The 6399-nt window shown below is 57.5% G+C and overlaps 1 pseudogene; it reads right to left on the bottom strand.

Annotated features, from left to right (window-relative positions):
* Window positions 1-122: 122 nt before the first annotated feature.
* LOC119100019 (potassium voltage-gated channel subfamily KQT member 5-like) overlaps window positions 123-6399 on the bottom strand; it is a 106764-nt pseudogene continuing 100487 nt past the window's right edge.

Raw genomic sequence — 6399 nt, 5'->3', positions numbered from 1 at the left:
GCGGGGCCGGTGCGCCGGCCGTTCTCTCCTGCTGCGCGCCGCTCTCTCCGCTCCCCTGCCGCCCTCCGGCGCCCGGCCGCCACCCGTCCCGCTCAGGGAGGCCGCTGACGGCGGCCGGCCGCTCCGAGTGACGTCACCCGGCCGCTGGGAGTGACGTCACCGGCTGCCTCCGCGCGGCGCCGCGGCCGGTCCCAGCTTTACCGCATCGTGTTGTGTCGCGCTCTGTCCGTGTGTGCCGGCTACCTAAATCATACACTTGTTTTGTGCGTCTGCACGAGTTTGGTCGCATTGGAGACGGTGGCGGCCGGCCGGCTGCAGTCCGCCCACGCAGTCGGCGGTCACGGACGCGCTGGCCGGCCCACGTGTTCGATGAAGCACGTCCGGACGTCGATGCTGAAGACCCGGCAGGAGTCGGCGTCCGGGGCGACCACTGGGCGCCCCGCTGCCAAGCAAAGACGACACGTCTCCCGCACCTTGTATTATTGACTGATAACGTGCCGCGTAAAGCCGGCTAAACGCGTCGCCAACCGCTCTTCACTAGGGTATAGCATTGAAGTCGGGGTCAGCGGTTCTGGGTGGCAGAGTGAGACGGGCGTGTGGGTGGGAGGTGGCGCGCGCCGACTGCAGACCAGCGCCGTCGGCGGTCGGTACTAGAACAAGCGGCCGTGCGGGGTTGGAGCCGCCTGGGCCCGGCCCGGCCGGACCCCTGGGGCTCGAGGGGGCCCGCTGGCCGGGGCCAGACGGCTGCCTGCCTAGCCAAGGGAGCGGAGCTGAGAGCTGTCGACGCCCGGGTCGCTGGACGGGAGCGAGCGTAGTGGACAGCGACGTGGCCGGGCGCACGCTCACGGAGCTCACCTGGCGCCACCACGCCAGCCGCCGACCCAATAAATAGCAGTGCATTCACTAGAGAAATATCACAATGCATTCCCAGTGCCAACCGTCGCAAGATTGTACTACCGTCTAGTTTTGATTATGTAACGACCGCTCTCGCTCGGCACATCTTCCACGGAGCATCCACATCCTGGTATAAAAAACAGCAGGTGACGCGGCGGCGCCGCTAGTCGCTGCCCGGGAGCGACGCGCGCCGCTACTGCCGGCCCGCTCGCGCCCTACGCTACTGTGCGACCGCTGAGTATGCGAAAGGATCATTTGTAAAACATCTGGAGAAAATATGTGGTGGCAATATCACTGGTGATGCTACGGAGATGCGTGTGCGGCTGGACTGGGTGGCGCGGCGCGCGCCGGGCCCCGGGCCTGGAATCGGTCGCATGGGGCCGGCGCATCGTTCACAGCGCTGAGTATTGCACGGGCCCGACCGGCGGCGCGGCCGCCTCCGCCGGTCACACAGACCCCAGGCCGGGCGGCGCCGCGCCGTAGCCGTTGATGAGGGTCGGCACGACGAGCACGAGGCCCGACTGGGGCAGGCCGCGCGGCTCCGGCAGCGAGTCGTCCTCGACGAACGCCTGCGACGGGCTGGGCACGCGCACGCTCGCGTCGCTGTCGCTGCCACGGTCGCCTGCCGGCACCGGGCGAGGCGTCACGCGGGCCGCTGCGGGGCACGCGCCCGCCGGGAGGCGCCGCCGGGGCGAGGCGGCGAGTGTGCGCTGCGGATTAGGGGGAGCTGCACAGGAGTTACCTCGGCACGGAGCATGAACCCGCCTCCCAGCAGACTGCGCCTCGCGCGTGTCGTGCATACAGGCGTGAGAGACGGGCTGTCCGCGTCAGCAGAACATGTACGCTATGCGAGTTGATCGCTTTTTTCAAATGCTGCAGATATTCACGAGTATTACACATCGTGCGCTGTTACGGAGCTGCACTTGGAATAATACAGTAGCTTATGACGCGTCATCCGGGGTTGGCGGGTACGTATCAGCCGTGAGAATGAGAACGAGGGAACGTAAGAGCCGTGACGCACGGACCGCGTCCAATAAAGGCAGACTGTTAAACTGAGACATGACCAGGAAAGTAAGTGGTGTTTCTGTTCTCGCTGCCCTTATTTTCTTGTTCAATTTTGAAGCCCGGTGGTCACGCCCCCTTGCGCCCCCCACGCCCCCTTGATGGTGCGCCAAGTGTCGCAGCCAGTACGGAACGCGGATGCGCGGGTACGTTCACTGCACTCGGAACGCGGGGGTACATTCACTGCACACGGGTACGCGGGTACATCCACTAGACATGATAGCCACGCAGGTGATGCATGCTCTAGTCACTCGAGGTACAAGGTCACACCAATTCACGCGTGAGCAAGGCCGGTTGCCGTTCAGACGCCGGTCACGTGTAGATCGATGGCTGTGGAGGAGCTGGTCTCACGCACACGCACACACACGCATTCACGCATTCACACACGCATACTTACAGATGCAAGTAAACACACATTCACACAAGCACGCACGCACGCACGCACGTACGCACGCACGCGCGCACACACGCACACACACACGCACACGCACACACACACCACACACACACACACACACACACACACACACACACACACACACACACACACACACACACACACACACACACACACACGGACACTCACACACACACACACACACACACGCGCGCGCCAGGCGTCGTATGACCTCAGACTAAAAGCAGCATAATTTTTAACCGGCACGTCCCACTTATCGATGAATCGGAATGTCAGGCCAAGTGAAATCGACTCATTTCCGGCTCTTGTGCGTATACGGTGCAACTCAACACGCTCGAGTTTCCCGTTCGACAAACTGAAACTAAACCTGGCCACCCTGGCCAGGAGGTGCTGACGGATCCAACAGCGTCATACGGCGTCCGGTGACATGCAGCGCCCCAGATCGCGTGTCAGAAGCACGGCCGGCACAGATAGGGGACAGTGGCACTTCACTATGTCAACCGGAACCACTCCGGAGTGGGACAGCAGGCTCCCAGCCGGTGTTGAACAGCAGCAGATGTGGAAGTATTTATTCTAAACCATAGTAATCTGGGCCAAAAGCTGATGCCATGGCAATATGATAAGTTGTAGTTGCCAGTGCTGTTGACTCGTTAACTTAAGAGGCAGATGATGTCGGATTAGAGATTATGTCGAATCAGAGATAATGTTGGATCAGAGCTGATATCAGATAAGAGATGATGTCGGATCAGAGATGACGTCGAATGAGGGATGAAGTCGGATCCTAAGTGACATCAGATAAAAATTAGGGTTGGACCAGAGATGATTTAGAGCGTGCCACCTTCCCAAATCTGGATGATTTCGAACTCAAGCGTGCAACTGGGTGAATTGCTGGCGTGTACACACCATCAGCCACACATACATTCAAAATACATTAATACAGTTACCGCAATCGGGACGTGAAATACTCGTCTTCCTCTCATGTCCTTCATCCCAACTAATGCTATGAATGTTCAAGCCCATAGTTTTCACTCAACACTCGGTGCGTCCACACGCCTCTTTGTTCGCGTCGCTACGCGCAACCCATAGGTCCAGCTAGTGACTACAGTGTTCGCTCTGCGTGCTTTTTGCTGATAGCCCAGGTCTGGAACAGGGCCACCGCTTGGCTTTGTAGGTCAGGGGGCCTTTAGCGGAGGGGTAGACACGCGACGCAAATAATTGACGGTGCACTCGCTGCTGCTGACTGACGACGCCGTTGACCCATTTTGAGACCAGATAATCCGTCAAAATTCCGCTTCGTCTGGCGCTTTTCCACCCGAGCCGGCGGCGACAGAGCCATTATTTCTCGGCAGGACGTTTTTGCAGTCGCCGGAGCTGGTTGGCCCGAAGCGCTAGCTGGCCCATAGACCTCAGCTCTCACGCCTTTCGCACGACCTTTGCACACCGGCCCCGATGCTTGGGGCGCAGATTCGGCACTTGCTAGTGGGCCCAGCCCTCGGAGCCCAGATCCAGCCCTCCGAGCGTAACCCCAGACATCCGCTCTTAAGCCATCTACACTGGCAACAGAACGTGATACGAGACCGCATATCTATATCTATTTATCTATCTACCTATCTATCTATCTGATAGATAAATAGATAGATGTACATGTATATGTATACATACATACATACATATATATATATATATATATATATATATATATATAAACATATACATATACATATATCGTGACCACAAGCCACATATCGGACGCCTCAGACTTGACCCCCGGACGCCTCAGACCCGGCCCTCCAGAGAGTTCCAGGGAGGCCCCCCGCCCCGGCCAGCCCGCCACAAAGTTGGAGGGAACACTTAGCGAGGAGGCCCGCTGCCAACATTAGCGACCAACTTCGCACATTAGAATGTCGGCATTTGTCAGTCGCGGTCGCGGTGGATTCGCATCCAAATGGGGTGTGCTTTAGGGCGATTAATATTTCGTCGTGGCAGGCCCTAACGCGTGAATCGCAGCTTACAGCGGCTATGTGAGTGCTCGGACATCTGGGGTGTCTAAACAATTGGGCTCGTTCAAATGGCCGATGCGCACCTTGCCCAATATTCCACGGGACACAACTCTTATCCCCCCCCCCTCCCCGTCTTCGTCTACATAGGATTGCTGCGAGCTGAACCGTTAGTTCCCACTGTCGGATTATCTGGTATCTGACTGTCTGGATGAATGGATTGCCAGCTTTATGCAATACATGGAATACATAGGACAACTAAAGGTAGGTGCTTAGGACAGCATGTGTATTCAGTTCGAATGACTCGAGCCCCGCACTTGCAGTTAAACCGTGCAGCTTAACAGAGACTCCCCCTCCCCAAAAAAGCCCAACTTCCCTCCCCGTCCCTTCTTCCTCAGACACCATGCAAAATACAATTGATGCAAGTAAAAATCAATTAAGGACTAACACCATGTTGACCTTCCCAGGGAAACGCTACTCGCGCCAGCTTGTTTCGCCAAACCACGCCCCTGCTTCATAGACACACTCGCAAAAAACTAATTTGGCTCCGAAAAATATCGCAAGCACGCAGCAAATCAAAACAGCATCAGCAGGCGGGACCGAGCATAAACATCCTCCAGACAGCGGGCGTTCCTGTACCGGGGCGCCCGTCCTCCGCTTCCGGCGGACGCCAGCGCAGGCGTCACGGGGCCTGAGGGACGGCGTCACCGCTGACGGCGTCATCACCGGTGCCGACCAGCGCGGGCTGGGATGGGGCAGAATAGCCGGCGAGGTCGAATCGCAGAGGGACGGAAGGCCCTGACAGTGGTGGAAATAGACGGAAATGGGACGGGTTCTGCGATGATTCCATCCCATCCCATCCCGGTGATTATCGCCAGTCATCTGATCAAAGGGTGGTGATATCAAACTAAGCTTGACCCCATACTGCGACGATACACATTTTCCCGGTATATTTACTCCGTGCCTTAGCAATCCGCCCAAAAGATACAATAACTATTGGAGGTTATTGGGGCTTTAGAACTGACGGCGGAATAACACCAGGGCAATAGGCATTAGAAGCGCTTCTGCCGGGTTCTCATCGTTTTTAATGGCAGCTGACGTCCTGGGCTCCGGCGGCGGCGGGGCTGTAAATTCCCAGCGCCCTCCTTCCGACCGCTGCCACATCAACACGCGGCACACGCGAGCACGTTTCGTTTTCATTAGGCGCACGAGCCTTCCGGCCGCGCGCAATGAACACTCAGCGGCCCAGACTTTGCATAGCGGCAAACGGACTGCGGTCTCAGCGAGAGTAGATCATTATCAGGCGGGTTAATGAAGACGAGCGCGCTGGCTGGCCAGGCTGTCGCCGCGGGGCGCTGAGTGACTGTCGTCGGAGCGCGTCAGCTGGGGCGGCCGCGCGGCGCTGCCACGCTCGGCCTCTCCTGCTCCCCCTCCCCCAACCCGTTCACTTTGAACCCGTTCCATCGGGTTCAAAGTGAACGGCATGGCTGGTTTGAATTGCGAGGATGGGAGTTGGTAACTGAACAGTGATGTGATGTGCGGGATAGGGTGTAGTCGAGATTCGCCGTTCAGTTTGTTGGTGGGTGAATATCCCAATCGATTTAGCATGTCAGGGTAGTGACTGATCCAGAAATATGCAACGCGGTAGGCTGCATATAGTGAAATGATCCATGTGGACTGTGAGCAGAATCAGCGACCTATAATATCACTGGGAGTACTCTTTAAGTAGGCGGGTCCAACGCGACGTTCAATAGGCGCTGGTGGGACCGCTCTGTTTGAACTCGAATATTGGCAGCAGACGTGTGCTCGGTGACGTCACGATGTCGTGTTCTCGGTGACGTCATGTGTGCTCGGTGGCGTCATGATGTTAAGTCGGCCCGATCTTTGCCTTCCATGGATCGGGTGGGAAGCACAAGGAGTGTCAGTACAGGTCATTGTACATGTCGGTGCCGCCGTTGTGAAAAATGTGTGGGGGAAGGGGCATATTCTGGGTATATATATACACACACACACACACACACACACACA

This window comes from Pollicipes pollicipes, unplaced genomic scaffold (genome assembly GCF_011947565.3).
Source record: "Pollicipes pollicipes isolate AB1234 unplaced genomic scaffold, Ppol_2.1 Scaffold_4881;HRSCAF=5763_pilon_pilon_pilon, whole genome shotgun sequence".
Taxonomy (NCBI): Eukaryota; Metazoa; Arthropoda; class Thecostraca; order Pollicipedomorpha; family Pollicipedidae; genus Pollicipes; species Pollicipes pollicipes.
Note: the sequence above shows the minus strand (reverse complement) of the source record. Positions and strands in the feature narration are given on the sequence as shown.